The sequence below is a fragment of the Canis lupus genome, chromosome 13, assembly GCF_003254725.2.
Source record: "Canis lupus dingo isolate Sandy chromosome 13, ASM325472v2, whole genome shotgun sequence".
NCBI lineage: Eukaryota > Metazoa > Chordata > Mammalia > Carnivora > Canidae > Canis > Canis lupus.
Window position 1 is genome coordinate 4,650,713 of NC_064255.1, and position 19,048 is coordinate 4,669,760.

The 19,048-nt window shown below is 40.6% G+C and overlaps 1 protein-coding gene across 4 annotated transcripts in view; it reads left to right on the top strand.

Annotated features, from left to right (window-relative positions):
• Positions 1-4,222: 4,222 nt before the first annotated feature.
• The window catches only part of ATP6V1C1 (ATPase H+ transporting V1 subunit C1), a 60,289-nt gene continuing 45,463 nt past the window's right edge, over positions 4,223-19,048 (top strand). For 2 of the 4 annotated variants that reach the window (XM_025450350.3, XM_025450353.3), the window contains exon 1: positions 4,690-4,866. The gene's annotated coding sequence lies outside the window, so the exon portion shown is untranslated. Of the gene's footprint in view, positions 4,341-4,689; positions 4,867-9,147; positions 9,228-19,048 lie in introns of those variants that run through there. The other 2 variants (XM_025450351.3, XM_025450352.3) reach the window with 2 other exon arrangements.

Below are 19,048 nucleotides of genomic sequence, written 5' to 3' on the forward strand. Positions count from 1 at the left end.
TACCAAATTCATTTTCCCTGAGCTGCGGAATGATGGGTGATGTTAATTTTCTTCTTTTTCTTAACTATACTTTCTAATTATGAAATAATTAATATCTATTAATTATTATAGGAATAAATGAAAATCTATTTTAAGAAGCCATTATTCATCAAATAGTTGGCATTTATTGTTTTAAAAATTTCTGTTTCTATTCTTCTCAAGCAAGGGGCACGTTATGCAGAAATTTGTGACTGTGACAAGTCCAGAATTCACTATGAGGCTGGCATATGGGAACCAATCCTTTAGCTACTGAGTGAGCCTGGTTGACAATCCAAAGTGGCAATGTGACTATAATTTATTACATGATTCCATATAATTCTTATACGACAATAGAGGTAGATATTATTGCCTCAATTTTATGGATAGAAAACTAAGAGTATTATATACCATCTTAGTAATCAAGAATTTGGGAATCTAATGAGATGCGGGCTGGCTCAGTCAGAAGAGCATGTGACTCTTGATCCTGGGGCTATGAGTTTGAGCACCACATTGGGCATAGAGATAACTTAAAAAAAATAAAAGTCAAAAAATTTTTCAGGGCACCTGGGTAGCACTGTCAGTTAAGCGTCCAACTCTTTTTTTTTTTTAAGATTTTTATTTATTTATTCATGAAAGACACAGTAAGAGAGAGAGGCAGAGATGTAGGCTGAGGGAGGAGCAGGCTCCCTGCAAGGAGCCTGATGTGGGACTCGATCCTGGATCCCAAGATCACACTTTGGGCCAAAGTCAGATGCTTAACTGCTGAGCCACCAGGCATCCCAAGTGTCCAACTCTTGGTTTTGGCTCAGGTCATGATCTCAGGGTCGTGGGATTGAGCTCTGTGCCAGGTTCCATGCTCAGCATGGAGTCTGCTAAAGTTTCTCTCTCCCTTTGCCCCCCCCCCCCACATGCTCCCTCTCTCTCTCTCTAAAATAAATAAACAAATGACAAATAAATAAATCTTTTAAAGAATAACCTTTGGAATCTGAGAATATCATAAGGTCTAGTACTAGAATTTTCATTTCTTAGCACTATTGATATTTTGGATCAGATAATCCTTTGTTGTGGAGGCTGTCCTGTGCATTGTAGGATGTTTAGCAGCATCCCTAGTTTCTACTCACTAAATACTTGTCATATCCCTCTCCTCACAGGTTGTGACAAGTAAAGACATCCCCAGACACTGCCAAATATCCTGATTGAGAACCACTGGTTTAGTGTATTCTATTCATTAATTACGAATATTAAACTCCAAAGATTCAAGATATAAACCTCAAACCATTTTCAACACTTCACCTTCATAGGGGGCTTAGTTCTTCAACTAAATCTTTAATTGATATCATTGTTGATGACAACAGATATTATGATATAATGGACATATTATGCATAAAGATTTTCCTATCTTGTGAATTACTTCCATCCTAATGTAGATCAAATAGACAAACATTTTTAAGCCTTCACTTTCATTAGTCAAATTGCTGACCGTAGTTTATGTTTCTGCTAGCAGTATGAGAGTCTATCATACCACATTTTCATCAGCATTGGTTGTTATGTATACATTTCTACCTTTGCTAATATAAGTTCTCATTTATATTTATATATTTTTGTAGATACTTGTACCGTCTTATTTACATAAGACTTATTTATTTGAAAGAGAGAGACAGAGACAGAGTGCAGGGTGGAGGGGCAGAAGGAGAAGGAGGGAGAAACTCTAAGCAGACTCCATGCTAAATGCAGAGCTGGATATAGGGCTGGGTCTCAGGACCCTGAGATCATGACCTGAGCTGAAACCAGGGGTTGGAGGCTCAACCAACTGCATCCAGGTGGCACTTGTCTTATTCATATTTTTGAACACTAGTAAGGGTGAATATTTTCCCGTATGTTTTAGCTAGTGGTGTTTCTTCCTTCCCTAATTGTGTCTTTTCTTCACTTTTGTGTTGGGAGTCTTGTTGATTGTTCTTATCCATTTGAGCTCTTTATGTAATGTAACCTGATAGTAGAAATTTCTACAAACCAAAAGAATATATGAAGCATTTGAACTTAGACTTTATTAAAAATTTGGGCAGATGGCAAAAGATTTACATCAAGGCAATCTCAACTGGAGTTCTGAGCACTCTTGCTTTTGTAAGCCCTTTAATCATGTTGCTTTCTTTCTCTTCTCTTTTCCTTTCACTTCCCTATGCTTTCCTCCAACCTCTTCACCCCAATTCTGTTTTTTTCCAGTCTGAAAACTAGTTTAGTTATGTCTTTGGCTTGTCTCCATTTACCCAAGCTCAGTTTATCTTCTGTTTTGCTAATTTATCAAAGTGTTTTCCTAAGCAAGCACATTTCCTTTTCTCAGGGAGATACCAGTACCAACTTTCAAGATATTTATATTATAGGAGGGCGAAGTGATTTTTTTATTTCTATTGTGCTATTAGTTTCAAATACTTCTCCCACTTTAATTAAAACATTTATCTTTTTCCTTGAAAAAATTGTTAGGAAAAATTAGGTATTCTCTATGCATTTTTTCAGTGCCTTTAAGCTCAGAAGGTACTTCCTGGTGGGGAGTCTATAGACAGTTGGAAATGGAGGGAAAAGTGTGGCATGTCTGCTAAACATACTGACATACTTAGCATGATCCTACCTGTATTACAGAAAAGTGAGCTTCCTCTTTTTGCAAAACATTCTCTTACTATTAGAAGGTATTAGAAAGCAATCATGTGCTGCTTATATTAAATATGCTTGCTAGATTTTTTAATGAGATAAGCTAGACCTAATAATAATTAGAGCTAACATTTATTGAGCACTACATTACACCGCCTCTCAAGTATCACTTTTTTTTTTTTTTTTACGAATTTATTTATTCATGAGAGACAGAGAGAGAGAGAGAGAGGCAGAGACACAGGCAGAGGAAGAAGCAGGCTCCACGCAGGGAGCCCGATGCGGGACTCGATCCCAGGACTCCAGGATCATGCCCTCGGCCAAAGGCAAGCGCTAAACCGCTGAGCCACCCAGTTGTTCCAGTGTTTAAAACATTGGAAAGTATCAGGAGGTCTAGAAGTGGATGCACTTGAGTTTAAAATTTAAGAAACTGAGATGAGAATTCTGCTTCAGGGCCACATACAAACAAGAAACTCCAAAAGGTTTCAAATGCAGACCCTAAAATTGCACTGTCCAAAGCAGTTGCTAACCTCTTGCGTGTATTTGAATTTTAATTAAAGTGAAATAAAATTTAAAATTCAGTTTTGGTCACACCAGCCACATTTCAACTGCTCGGTAGCCCCGTAAGGCTAGTGGGTTCCATATCGACAGCACAGAACAGCATTTCCATCATTGAATAAGGTTTTATTGGACAGTACAGTGCCAACAAAATATTGCCTTTAGGCCCACTTTTTTTTTTTTTTTTTTTTTTTTTAGGCCCACTTTTGTGATGCCAGATAAGGCTTTTGGAATTCCTGACAAGTTTCCAAAGCTGTGTTATAGAACTGGTTGTTGGAATTGCCTGAACTTCATCCAGAACTGGTGAAGCATCTGGTTGGAGATGGTTTGGTTGGTTGTCGCTTTCCGTCCAATTTAATATTGAGGCTTTAAGAAATTCTGTGTTGAGTTTCTCCAGGGACACAAGAGCAGAAAAGGCATGGAATAGCTCAGAACACCTGGTCCTGTCACCTACAGTAATACCGGTGACCCTTTCCTGGGTGTTTCCTCTGCCAGACACTGTGCTAACTGCATACTTCCTTCAACCCTCACAATACGTCTAAAAGGTGTGTATCGTGACCACCGTTTTGTGGTGAAGAAGGCTGAACGTTAGCGGCCTGAGGTCACACAGTTAGGAGTAGTACAGCCGGAATTTAAGGCAGGTATGTTTATGCCCCTGCGCTAACCAGCTCTGTGACCTCTGGTTCTTCACTTTCTTCATCTACAAATCTAAAAAGAGACTAGAAAATCCTAAGGTTCTCTATCGTTTCTAAAACTAAGTTCTAAATGAGCATATGACCTCTTTATTTTCCCAAGCCAAAGAAATACGCAGGTTCCGAAGAGCGCTTGCTACCTTCTTCTCTCCCACCACCTCCCCCGCCCCCAGCCCCCAGGATGTGCTTTTCCTCGTCCACATCTCTGTCCCGAAACCTTTCTTGGTTCCCCGTCATGTAACGTGGTTTCAACTATTGTGATGTTTACCACACGCCACACATACTCCCGAACTAGATAACGTGCCCTCTCAGGGCAAGAAGTGCATCGCTCTGGGAGATAGAGCAGCATGCCCGCAGTGCGCAGCGAATGCTCCACGAACATTTCTGGAATTAACTGGAAGTGGACCGGAAGGAAAATGTGAATCAGCTGAAGTAAACGATTAAGGCTATTACTCAGAAAACGGGGCCGCCCGCAGAAACCCCGCGTGGAGCAGCCCGTGTCGGCTGCGGGGCACAAAGCCCGACCCGCAGAAACCTGAAAAAGCGGGGTCGCGTCGGGGACGCTGGCGGTGACGGTCACCAGGGGCGGGCCAGACGGCGCCAGGGCCCGGCGCGGGCGGCTACCCGACCCCGCCCGAGCCGCGGCCCCCAGCCCTCCGGGGCTCCCAGGCTGTCGGAAGCGCCGCCCCGCCCCGCCCTCGGCGGACGGTCGCGGCGGCGGCGGCGGCGGCGGCGGCGGCGGCTGCGCAGTGGCGCGCGCGTAGGCGAAGCGGCGCGCGCCGCGGTCAGCTGACTGCTCCGGCTGGCACGTGACTTGCTCCGTAGGCGCTGGGGTCGGAGAGCCGTGAGGCCGCCGCTTAGGGCCGGGAGGGATGGAGCGCTGAGCCGTTAACGTCCGCAAGGCTGTCCGCCTCCGTAGCTGTTAGTGAAGCCACTTCGCTGTTTGACAGCTTCCTGGGTCAGTGAGCGATGGTGGCCCCGGGTGGGGAGTCCTGGTCGGGCCGAACCTTGCACCGCGGTCGCCGTCCGGGAGGAACGGGGGTGGGTGCAGGGGCCGAGGCTGTGGCGTTGAAGCTGGCCGGGTGGTTGTGTCTGTTTTCTCGACGCCGGTTTGTTGAAATCTTGCGCGTGGGTTCTTTTTCTGAGGAAGAGGAAGAAGGGAAAAAGAAATGGCTCTAGTAGCCGAGGCAGAAGGAGAAACACTGCGGGTCTAGGACATTTCTCGTTAGAAAGGGATGCGGGGGGGGGGGGGGGGTGAGGCGGGAAGCGAATCCACGCCCCTTGATCGAGAGGGATGAAATGTGACAGAGTGGCCCAGATGGGGATCTGGGGTGGTGTGTGTGAGGTCACAGCGAGCTCTAGAGCCTTCACTGGGTGTACGCGCTTGTGAGTACAGAGGTCTGGGAGCCCCTCGCTGTAGGCACTGGACTCTCACAGAGGATGCAGGGTCTTTGTAGGCAAGGGGAAGGACAAGAATCCAGAGAACTCAAATCATCTTTTGTTAGGATGGGGGAAGGATAGGCAAGAAACCCCCGTAAAGGAACTTGAGGGGAGAGTCACATAAGGCAAATTGAATCACCTGAGAAACGAGTAAAGAGAAGCTCTTATTCTTTTCAGAGGAAAAAGCTGGTATGTTAGGGAAAAATCAAATATTTCAGTGAGAGCTCAGTACTTAGCACTGCTCTGGGAGTGCAGGAGTGGGGCTGTAAACAGTTCAGCCTTAGGAGTAACCACCAAGGCTGAGACACACACGACACGTTGAGGTTATATGTAATTATAAAAAAAAAAATGCCAAGTACTTTGGAATTGTGGAGCAGGGACAGAGGTATGAACTGACGCTATCAGGAAATATCCTGGAGGAAAGATAACTGGGGTTGGAGCTTTGCAAGCCAGTGGGATTTGAACCGGTGGTGAGAAACGAGAACTTTCTAGGCAGGGAAAGCCACAGGATTAGAAGGCCTGAAGATGAGAAGAAAGAGTGCACCTAGGGGAGTTAAAAGTCTAGGTTTGTGGTGGATTTGAATTGCAGAGAAGTGAAAAATAAAGTTGAGGTCAGATAATGAAAGCTTTGGATGATATTTACTCATTCATGCAACTGATCTATATTGAGCTGTATACCAAATACTATGCTGGTACTGAGATTTAGAAAACAGGATCTCTGTCATAGAGCTACAGTCAAGTGGGGGAGATGGGTTTTAATAAATAATTATGCAAGTGTAAAATGTGCTTGGAAGAAATAAGAGTGGTATGAAAGTTTGCAAAGGACATGGCCTTCATAGAAAGTTCAAAATAGACTTTTTCGTGCATATAACTTTCAAACTGACATCTGAAAAGAGGCTATAAAGGATGTGAAGGTGTGAGTGAAAATGTTCCATACAGAAGGAACAGCGTATGTCAATGCCCTGAGATGTGAAGAGGAATAAAGCTTTTGAGAAGTTGTAGGGGTACTAGCAGGGTCGAATCTGGAGGGAACTATGTGAGAGAGACAGGGGAAGGCTGGGATCAGGCCCAGCAGGGCTTTTATCCTAAAAGCAAAGGGAAGCCAGTGAAAATGATAGTAGAGTGAGTTAGACATGTTTTTTTTTTTTTTTTTTAATTTTTGTAGAGAATGTGGAGGGGGCAAAAGTGAATGAGGGGAAATCACTTTGGGAGGACGTTGTTGTAATTCCTGCCAAGAGATGGCAAAGCAATTTAAGTTTCCTCCTATAGGAAATGGAGAGCCAGCGAAGGATTTGAAGGCAGGATACCTTCTTTCTCCACTAAGGAATTAAGGAGTTTTAACCATATTCACTTCTGGAAGAGCTAAGGAGTTGGGGAAGGGAGAGAATGATTAGATTCCATTTTGACCCTTCACTGAGGTACAGTTATAACTACCCCCTCAGCAGCCTTGACAGGGGAGGCTGGATCATTTGGGGGTTGACTGGAGATTCCTTTGTAAAAATCTGTTCTGGCCTTCCAGACTTATCCTTTGGTAATGTTATCTCCTCCTCAATACCTTTTATTGAATAAGAGTAACAGAGTGGATTCCATTACCTTTCATGTTTATTTTGTTCTCATAGGTCTTTGAGTGAGAGTAGATGAAAATGCATTTCATTTTATGGATAGGAACCTATCCAGACCCTTGGAACTAGAAACAGATTTATCTCAGTCTGGCATAAGTGCCACAGTGTGCTGACTGCTGGTGTATTGTTCCTGCTGATTACCTACATAATACTTAACCACAATCATATCTAGAGAGAAGGATGAGTTTCCTGAAGTAAGTTGTAATCTTTGATTCAGCACTTTTGGTGAACTTTTTCGATTAGGACACCGTCAAAGGATTTGGCAGTAGTGGTCAGTGTTTTAAAAACTGCTTTTCTGTAAGCTTGGGTAAAGCTAGTCAATTCACAGTTCAGCTGGTGGAGATAATGAGCAACAAAGTGGAGCTCAAAGTGCTTAGGTTGTCAATCACAGTTCTTTGGCAACAAGCAAGTCTCAAGTTGTGCCGAAGACTGAGCCTTGAGGTTGTGTCTTAGAACTCCCAGATCCTTTTCTCTTTTGGTGTATCTTGCAGGGACTAGATAAAATCTAAAGAAACAGTACTCAGGATCTGACTGAAGTAAATGCTGAGAGCTAGGTAATTAGTGTAATTCTGCTTTTAAAACTGGGCAGGAGATACTTGTTTTTTTATTTTTTTAAGATCTTTATTTATTTATGATAGAGAGAGATTGAGAGGCAGACATAGGCAGAGGGAGAAGCAGGCTCCATGCACCGGGAGCCCGACGTGGGATTCGATCCCGGGTCTCCAGGATCGCGCCCTGGGCCAAAGGCAGGCGCCAAACCGCTGTGCCACCCAGGGATCCCGAGATACTTGTTTTTAATTGTTGGCATATCAGTCTTAGCAGCCACATTTACACTGGCTTTTACAACCGAAAAAGAAAAATTTAGGACTTCAAAAATTTGATTCTGTGATTATTTCCATAACTAATGAAATGATTCCATTGGCCAAAGAACAAAACTGGAATGCCAAAATAAACCTTTGCAGAAGAATTGCTTTGTAGTCCACCAGTTCAGAAGCAGTCTTCCTATTGAACTTGAGTCTGTTTAGGGGTACCTATGGTTTTAAGTATCTCCTAGTTAAATTTTATGCTTGTATGTATTTTGATCTGTCTGCAGAAGTAAATCTTTTTCACCTTTAAAAAAAAAAAAAGATTTTATTTATTTATTCATGAGAGACACACAGAGAGGCAGAGACACAGGCAGAGGGAGAAGCAGGCTCCTCACAGGGAGCCTGATGTGGGACACGATCCTGGGACTCCAGGATCATGCCCTGGGCTGGAGGCAGGTGCTAAACCGCTGAGCCACCCGGGGCTTCCCGACCTTTTTCACCCTTTGGATGTGGAATTATACGCTATTTTAGTTATAAACTAATTCATGTTAGAGTCTCATTCATTGACATTTTTAAGACATAGTAGAAACCATTAATATAGTGCCCTTGGAAAGGTAGCTTGGTGCATTCTAAAATTTCTTACTGACACAAGTGACCCTTGGAACTAGAAATTTCAAAATATAATCTTGATAATGAAGCAAAATTATTTTTCGTGGGAAATATACTTCTAATGTTATATCACTGTGTGAATCTGCTATACATTTATTGAGTTTAAAAAGGAGCCAGGTAGGCAGTGGAGGAGAGGTGCTTTGGTTATAGCAGAGGATGAAAGAGCATTTGCTCTTTATCTAAAATAAGGTGTGTGTAGATTTGCAAGTACAAAAATGGTGTTTTATAGAAAGAAACTGGTGTATTTTTAAAGATACTGCAAGCAAATTGTTGATGAATAGGAAGTTATTTGTAAATTAAGCTGATTAATAGGTGGGTTCACTTTACCATAAAGGGTTTTCTTTATGAACTGGGCTATAGTTCAGTGTTTTTGTCTGGGTGCTACCTACTGGCAGTTTTGGACAGAATTGTCTGTTGTGTGGCCGCCCGCTTCACTAAATGCAGTTAGTAGCCTCCATGTTGGGAGAACCGAAAATGTTCCGTACATTTCCAAACTCCTCCTGGTGGAGAGAGGTACCATTTGATCACAAAACACTTGCATGCGATGCTACCATTTATTTGTTGGACAGATATTTGAGTGCATGTTAGATGTTGGGGGTATAGAAGTTAAGAGCAGTGTTTTCATTAGCATGTAAAATGTGTATAGCCAGTGGCTGTGTGATCTTAGGCAGATAATTTCATTAACTGTTCTTTCATCTACAGGTGGGGGTAATAATAACATCTGTGAAGAAAAAACACAATTGCATGGCATATTGAAGTGCTTATCACATAGTGCCTGTTCAGTAAGTGGTTGTCACTACAATACAATAAACAGAATCTTAAGCTTACTAGAGTGATGAATTGGGAAAAACGAACTTGTTTTAAGTCTATAACTTGATGAATTTTAGGCCGCATTGTGTTAGAGATATAAGCATCTTATGGTGGAATGTGATATTGTGGTCCAATCACTGTTATAAAATGTCAGCCCAAAAGAAAAGGGAAGTAAGACTTTGGGAACCATGAGTGTAGGTTCAGGGATTCCCCTGGCTTGGAAGGAATTGTTTGTTCCTTGGGTCATTGCTGAGTTGCCTGTGGCAGAGAGGAAGTCTCTGGGAGCTGAGGTCTTGATGATTACTTTCCATAATAGGTATACAGTGCTGTCCTTCGATGTCTGCCAATTCATCTAGCTTAATCAGAAATTACAAGAAAATTTCCTAACTGCCCCTCCCCTGCACATTTCAGTTTTTATGACATGTCTATTGCAAAAGTTAAGGCTTGGCTTTTACAAATTTATTTCCAGTCAACTGTGAAAAGATGGTAGTTTAGGGGTACCCGGGTGTCTCAGTTAAGCATTGGACTCTGTTTTTCGGCTCAAGTCATGAACTTGCGGGTTATGGGATCAAGTCCTGCATCGGGCTCTGTGCTTAGCTGGGAATTGCTTGAGATTCTCCCTCTCCCTCTCCAATCTTAAAAAAAAAAAAAGATGGTAGCTTATAAAATATGTCTATTGAAGAAAAAATTGTCTTACATACTTAAATGTATTTATGGCATGAAATTCAGATAATCTGTAATGGGATTATGGAGCAATTTTAAATATTTCAGTTGAAGACAAAGGCAAAAATTAAGATTTAGGGATCCCTGGGTGGCGCAGCGGTTTGGCGCCTGCCTTTGGCCCAGGGCGCGATCCTGGAGACCCGGGATCGAATCCCACATCGGGCTCCTGGTGCATGGAGCCTGCTTCTCCCTCTGCCTGTGTCTCTGCCTCTCTCTCTCTCTCTCTCCCTGTGTGACTATCATAAATAAATAAAAAAAAATTTTTAAAAAATTAAGATTTATTTAAAGAAGGTATATGTTCTGACAGTTTTTATTTTTTTTAAACTTTTTTTTTTTAATTTATTTATTCAGAGAGAGAGAGAGACTGAGAGGCAGAGACACAGGCAGAGGGAGAAGCGGGCTCCATGCAGGGAGCCTGACAGGGGACTTGATCCTGGGTCTCCAGGATCAGACCCCAGGCTGCAGGCGGCGCTAAACCGCTGCGCCACCAGGGGTGCCCATGTTCTGACAGTTTTTAAATTTCATTCTATATGAATCATGAAACTACTCCTTGAAGGGTAAAATTCTCCTTTTAATTATTGGAAACTTTTAAACAAATTTTACTCTTAGTAGGCCCTTCCCACAATCTCAGCTAAGAGGCTTCTGTTTTGAAGGGCAGAATTTAACATTGAAAGAGGAAACAGTTGTTCTTAGTTTTGATTTGTATGGTGTTAACAATTTCTAAGGTAGGATATGATAACTTTTTTAAATGAATGGATTGTGGTAGATCTTTTGCACTGGTCAGTTCTTTTAAAAGTTGATGTATTGTAGTTGGAATACTGTGTGATATTTCACTGACATGTAAGGTATTTCTTCTTGTGCTTGTTGAAATAGGCCACTTTAGTAAACCTGGTATTTTCAAGGACTGAAAAGGAGGTGGTTTTGCATGTAAACCACTTTTTTTTTTTTTTTTGTAAACCACTTTCAATCTTAATTTATTGTGCAATTTTATTTACTGTGAAAGGTGGTTGCAAAGGACTCTTGATTTCTTGAAAGCATTAAAGTGAGTTAAGTATTGGAGCACTTACTGTGTTTATAGCCTGCCATAGAAAGTGTGCAAAAAGTGCATTGATGTATAAGATTTCTAAACTCTACAGAACAAAATAATTTCTGTATTGTAGAACTAGCAATACTGGGGGATGTCAATAATGGCAAGTTATGTTTTTTTAATGCTTTAAAATTTATATTTTATCAATCATGTTAGCATGCCATACATTTCCAAATTAATGACACATGTATGAATATAGGGAACATTTATTCAAGCTCCATCTGATCCTTTTTTTGTTTTCTAACTAAAATGAACATTTATCTCCTTATTACCAATACATTTTCATTGTTGAGCCTACAGGATTACTATAGTCAAGCCCTGCTTTCAAGCTTACTTTTTAAAAAAATGGAACTTAAAAAGCTGAAAAATATATCTAAAATGAAAAATTCACTTTGTGAGATGAATAGCAGAATACTGTAAAGAAAAGTTAGCACCCTAGAAGATAGAGCAAGAGTGTACCTGAACTGAAGCATACAGAAACAACTGAAAAAAAATGAATAGAGGCTTTTTGACTTGGGGCAGTACTAGGTGGTTTAACATGTGGTTTTTGTCTCAAAAAAAAAAAAAAAAAAGATAGGGAAGCAGAAAAAAAATTGAAAAAGATAATGGGTGAATTTTTTTCAAATTTGTTGAAAACTTAACACAGTTTCAAGAAGCTAAGAGAAGTCCAAGCTGTGGAGTAGGCAGATATTCCTTATGCCACAGGAAGCATATTTGTTTTTGAATATTTTATTTATTTATTCACGAGAGACAGAGCGACAGAGGGAGAAGGCAGGCTCCCTGCAGAGAGCCTGCTATGGGACTCAACCCCAGGACCCCAGGATCACGACCTGAGCCAAAGGCAGACACTCAACCACTGAGCCACCCAGGCCTCCCAGAAAGTGTATATTATAAAAAAAAAAAAAAATTTGGTAAATTAGACATCAGAATATAACACTTCACAGCATTAAGTATTGGTGAACATGAAAAACAACTGGAACTTGCATACCTTGTTAATGTGTCTACTTTGGAAAACAGTTTGGTAGCTTCTTAGGAAGTAAAGTTCATGCTAATCATTCAGTTCAGGAATTCCACTTCTGATGTTTCTGCAAGAGAAATGAAAATACATTTTCACGAAAAGTGTTCATAGCACTTTTGTTGTCAATGGTCCCAAACCAGAAACAGTCTAAATGTCCCATCAGTGGACAGATAAATAAGCAAACTGTAGTATACATTCATGTAATGAAATATTAAACAATAAAACGATGTACCTCTGATAAACATAACATGGACAAATATCAAAGACTTGCTGAGCAAAATGGATCAGGTACAAAAGAGTATATGTTGTATTTTCCATTTACAATGAACTTCTAGATCAGGCAAAACTAATCTCTGGTGTGACAGCAGATCAGCATCTGCTCCGGGCTGGTAGTGCAGTAGGGATTGGCTGGGACTGGCCATGAGGGAAGGCTTTTTGACAGAAAAAAGCCTTAGTTGTGGTGGTGGTTATAGATGTGTACATTTGGTAAAAACTCACCAAACTGTACCTTTATAATGAGTGCATTTTGTTGTATATAAATTATATTTCAATAAAGTTGATCTTAAAAAATACAGGGGAAGTGAAGAGAGAGCTCTAACCAGTTATAAACCAGGTGCTTTGTATTATCTCATTTAATCCTCACAGTTATTCATTCAAGAATATTCAGGGATGCCTGGATGGCTCAGTCAGTTAAGCATCTGACTTTGATTTAGGTCTTGATCTCAGGTCCTGGGATTGAGCCCTGTGTTGGGCTCTCTGCTTAGTGGGGAGTCTGCTTCTCCCTCTCCCACTGCCCCTCCCCCCACTCATGAGCATGTGCACTCTCTGTCTCAAAGTCTTTTTTTTTTTAAATTCAGATACTTTTTGAGGTTCTACATACTGGCCTCTATGCCAGGCACTGAGGATACTGAGTTGTGAGCAAAAACTGTCGTGATTTCCACGTACTCTAAGGGGCAGTTTATGTGCAAGAAAGACATTAATAAAAAATGTCCCTCAGGGAAATACTGAAAAGAACATGTTATGAGAGCATATAATACATTTCATTCTTAGCATATATATATGCTGTCGTGATATATGATACATATCGTATTTCTAATTTATGAGGCACTTTCTGTGCCTTGGTTCTTTGTAACTACTACCCACCTGATAAGGTTGTTTTAAACATACTAAATGAGTTAATATATGATTAGTGGTAGTAAATAGGAAGTGCCCAGCAAGTATTGGCTGTTATCTTGATGACATTTGACAATTCTAATTACCTAATGTTGCAGGGGTACACCTGTAACTAAGGGAACACTGGAGAAGGACAAGGTTTGGGGGAAGAGATTATGAGTTTGGCTAGAAATTTGGATTTTAGGATGCTTTTGAGGCATCCAAGTGGAGACATCTTATAGTTGGTTGAGGAGCCTTGTTGGGTACAGCTCTAGATGTAGCAGAGGGGCCTGAGCTGGATATAAAAATTTGGGAGAGTGTTCAGCATCTAGCTTGGAATCGCCTTGAAGATAGATAACATCTTTAAGAGAAAAAGTATGCACATACCTTTTTTTAATGTTTTAAAGATTTTTAAAAGAATTTCTTTTAGAGAGAGAGACAGACCGACAGACAGCCATGGACAGGAATTGGGGCAGAGAAGAGAAGTGGGCTCCTGGCTGAGGGTGGAGTCCAGTCACGGGGCTTGATCCCACAACCCTGAGATCATGACCTGAGCTGAAATCAAGAGTTGGACACTTAACTGACTGAGCCACCCAGGCGCCCTGTTTATACACATTTATACCCACATATAACAGAGGGACTTAGACCTAGATCTGGGCCTTGAGGAACTCCAGCATTTGATTGGGATGCCTTCTAATTTTCTCTTTTGCTTAACATATGATTTGTCTGTATTTATGCCTGACTTCCAATATACAAGATGAAATAAAGGGAAATGATTAGGAATAAAAACAGAAGTTATTTGAAGCATTCAGAGGAGGTGGAAATGTCCAGGATTTTGATGAGAAGATAACCAGTGGACACCCAGTTTAGATGGTTTCCATGTAGCTGAGAGAAAAGGGGAAATGTGTTTAGCAAGGTGGATTTCATTTTCTGATCCCAAAGAGTACATACGTCTATTCATCTGCAAAGATAAATTTTAGTTGGAACTGTGCTTAAAGTTTCTTAAATTTCAAGGAGAATTTTTTTCTCTAATTAATTAAGCTCTACACCCAATGCAAGGCTTGAACTCAGTGACCCCGAGATCAGGTGTCACATCTCTGCTAACTGAACCAGCCAGGCGCCCCTTAAGGAAAAAAAGTTGTGTTTTTTTTTTTGTTGTTGTTGTTGTTTTAAAGATTTTATTTATTTATTCATGAGAGACAGAGGAGGGGTGGCGGGGGGGGGCAGAGACAGGCAGAGGGAGAAGCAGGCTCCATGCAGGGAGCCTGATGTAGGACTTGATCCTGGGTCTCCAGGATCACACCCTGGGCTGAAGGTGGTGCTAAACCACTGAGCCACCTGGGCTGCCCAGAAAATTTTTTTTTCTGTGACTTGTGTCCACAGGATAACAGTGGACATTGTTCAGAAATAGAGAAGAATTTTGCAAAAGACTTACTAATGCTGTTCTCATGGATGGTTCCTTAATGTTCATCATTTTGTTGATTCCTTCCAGCAGCTCTGTGAAGAGATTTGTAGTATTCCACAGATGAGGAAACTAGTGAGTTAGGATTTTAACTATCATGGACTCCAAAGTTTGTGCTTTTTTTTTTTTTTTTCCTCTGATCTCTAGGTCTCTTTTTATTTTTTTTTAATTTTTTATTTTATTTTATTTATTTATGATAGGCACACAGTGAGAGAGAGAGAGAGAGAGGCAGAGACACAGGCAGAGGGAGAAGCAGGCTCCATGCACCGGGAGCCCGACGTGGGATTCGATCCCGGGTCTCCAGGATCGCGCCCTGGGCCAAAGGCAGGCGCTAAACCGCTGCGCCACCCAGGGATCCCTCTAGGTCTCTTTTTAAATTTAATTTTTATCTCCAGGTCTCTTGAATCTCTATTTTATTTATTTTATTTTATTTTATTTTATTTTATTTTACTTTACTTTACTTTATTTTATATTTTAATTTTTTGCTTTTTTGTTTGGAGGTATCATTGTTGTTCCTTCTGGGAGCTAGGATTGTTTGGGGATGCTGAGTGTTGCTGTTTTAGAAATTGTGATGATCCTGGATGAATAGAAAAGGGAAGGGAAGCTCAAAGCAGATCCCTTTATCTAGCAGAATTCCTTGGGCATACAGGTTGCTTGGAGCCTGGAAGGAAACAGGACAAAAAGGTTTAAGGTTACATCTCTCCAAATAGGAGAGCTCAGGTGGGTCTGAGTGCAGAACATTTTCTTCTAGCATGACACAATAGAAAGAACATAGCCTTTACAGTCAGACATAGTGAGATTTGAACCCCCATTTGCCGCTTGTGTAACCTTGGTAAATTAGTAACCTCTCCAAGTACTGCCTAGCTCATAGGGCTGTCTTTAGAATTAAACGAGGTAGCAGAGGAGTTTTGTATTAACACAGTACCAAAAATAGAGGACACCTCTTCCCCCTCATTGCCAAACAGACCCTAGAGAGGGCTCTAGTTAAAAGATGGAATTAGAGAACTTTCTTAGACATTTCTAAGAATGTTTCTTAGACATTTCTAAGTTTATTATTTTTTTAATAATCTCTGTACCCAGCATGAGGCTTAAACTCAAACCCTGAGATAAAGTTGCATGTTCCACTGACTGAGTCAGCCATGGCACCCCTCTTTTTTTTTTTTTTTTTAAGATTTTATTTATTTATTCATGAGAGAGAGAGAGGCAGAGACATAGGCAGAGGGAGAAGCAGACTCCATGCAGGGAGCCAGATGTGGGACTCGATCCTGGGACTCCCAAGATCACACCCTGGGCTGAATGCAGGCATTAAACCGCTGAGCCACCCGGGGATCCCATGGCACCCCTTTCTTAGACATTACTAGACTCTACTTTTGCTTAGGATTATCATGACATTATTTCATTTGATCCTGATGCGAGCTCAATGAAATAGTATGGCAGGTATTTATAGATAAGTGGGGTCATTTTTCTTATTTCTTGAAATACTTTGGAAACCTGTTGGATGAAAAACATTTTCTAGAACTTGAAATGGTATACTAGGTAATCTATTGTTATAGCTCATATTATTTTAGTCTTTGAAGAAGCTGCAATTTGGGTAACTTTAAAATAAGGACTTAACAATTGATTAATCACCTGCTATTTGGGGGGAGAAAAGGTATAAAACGTCATCAGATATACTTTAACAGAGCCATTTGTATAGATAATTATAATAAAACCTCAAATTTCAAAAAACTACCATCGCATAGAAAGATCTGGATTACTAAAAGAAGTTTAAAGATATTATTAGATTCTCTAATCAGCCAAGAATTTTAAAGTTCATTGTAGTCGTGTAATTGGTGTTTGGGCTAAGAAAGCTAGATTTGATAGGTGCAAGAATATTAGATGGAGGAGACCAGAGATAGGGAAAAGCCAAAGCTGAAGTGGCCAAAGGCAAGTGAAAAGATAACAAGATTTGGAGCAGGTAAAGTGACCTAGGTACAGTAGAGAATAGGATTAGGGGATGACAGGGAAGCAGGAGATAGACTCACAACATTTCATAAGGAATTTAATTTTAGAAAACGATTTACTGAGTTGGATCCTGTAGTTTATATAGGTGTAGCCCAAGCTTTTACTTTTACAACCTTATGTGATTAGAATTGCTGAATATGTTGACCCTAAAATATTTTTTAAATATTCTGAGACATCAAGAAGATTTTTGTTCAATATATCATTATACTTGGGCATAACATAGTATAAACAGAAAGCATCTTTACTAGTATTAAAACAAAAGTTGTGCTCAGAGGATTAGTGTAGTAACAATACTGCTTTATTCTCTGGATATTCCATTTGGAAGCTCATTAAAATTATAATTTTCAGAAATTTGCTAAGCATTGTTTTATCACAAAGGAATTACATTCTTATAAAAATACTTAATTTTGAAGTATTTCAAGTATACAGAAAAGCTCAAATATTTCAGATTGACAGACATCCATGTACTTACTACTTAGATTTAATAGGTATTAATATTTTGCCATATTTGTCCCAGAAATTTTTTTTTTTTTTTTTTTTTTTTTTTTTTTTCTTTTTTTTTTAATTTTTATTTATTTACTTATGATAGAGAGAGAGAGAGAGAGAGAGGCAGAGACACAGGCAGAGGGAGAAGCAGGCTCCATGCATCGGGAGCCTGATATGGGATTCGATCCCGGGTCTCCAGGATCACGCCCTGGGCCAAAGGCAGGCGCCAAACCGCTGCGCCACCCAGGGATCCCTGTCCCAGAAATTTTTTAAAGAAATCTTAAATACATATCTAAAGCACTGTTCTCCTATGCATATCTCTGTACTTTCTGTAAAGACGTAATTGAACAAAGTATACCATCGTGTGGGAATTTAAGTTGGTAACTGCTTTGGAGAACAGTTTGACAGTACCCAGAAAAGTTGAAGATGGTTAATGTCAGTTATCTCATGTGTAACAAACCAACCCAAACTTTAGTGGCTTAAAACAGTGATTTCTTGTTTCTCCTGATTCTGTGGGTTGTCTCAGTGCGTCTTTTGCTTGTTTCACTTAGGCTTGTTGGTGAGGCTGCATTCAGTTGGAATATTGACTATGCTGGAAGTTTCAAGAAACTCAGCTATTTTGCAGTTTATGCTGTTTGTCAGCCCCGGTGTTGCTGTTTCTCGGCCATGTGGCCTCTTATTTTCCAGTAGACTAGAGTACATGGCTTCCTTCCATGGTTGTCTGAGGACTATCCAAGAAATAGAAGTGGAAGTTGCAAGGCCTTTTGAGGCCTGGGCTCTGAAATCACATAGTGTAGCTTCCTTGAGTTTTTTTTTTTTTTTTTTGGTCAGAATAAGTCACAAAGCCAGCCCAAATTCAACATTAGGGGAAATAAAATCCACCTTTTGATGGGTGGAGTGGCAGTCACATTGCATAGGAGCATGGAAAGATTTGTCAATATCTATATCATACTCGTTTAGCTGTTTTACTTCTATCTGTCCTTTCACAAAAACAGACATGCACAAATTTATTCACTGCAGAATTGTTTGTAATAGCAAAAAAGTAAAATGTGACTATCCTTCCAAGGAAAATGAACGATAAATTTTAGGTTATTCATAAAATACCGTATAGCAATTAAAATGAAGGAACTACACATGTGGATCACCTTGAATAATTCTAAAAACCGGTTGAATGAAAAGATTAAATTGGAAAAGAATATGGATAGAATGATATTTATATAATAGCTTTTTTTTTTTTTATTCATGATAGTCACAGAGAGAGAGAGAGAGAGAGAGAGAAGCAGAGACACAGGCAGAGGGAGAAGCAGGCTCCACGCAGGGATCCCGACGTGGGACTCGATCCTGGGTCTCCAGGATCGTGCCCCGGGCCAAAGGCAGGCGCCAAACCACTGCGCCACCCAGGGATCCCTATATAATAGCTTTAAAATTTAACATTTGAAGTTTCTCAGTCTAGTGATGGTTTTGTTTTTGGTTTTGCTTTCAAGTCAAAGCTTATCTTTGGATGGCTTTAGAACTTGGTGCTCTATGGCTTCCTTCTATGGATGGCCAGTTAAGCTGTACTATTTTCTGGCCAGACTGAATGCTTTGTCTGGGCTTGCCATCACTAACAAGCCTGTGTTTAATTTGTTGACCATTTGCCAGAGTATAGCTCTTTTTTTTTTTATTTTGTATTTATTTATTCATGAGAGACAGAGAGACAGAGACACAGGCAGAGGGAGAAGCAGGCTCATGCAGGGAGCCCGATGTGGGATTCGATCCCAGGACTTCAGGATCATGCCATGGGCCAAAGGCAAGCACTAAACCGCTGAGCCACCCAGGCATCCCGAGTATAGCTCTTAAGTGCATCTTTATCATTAACTTT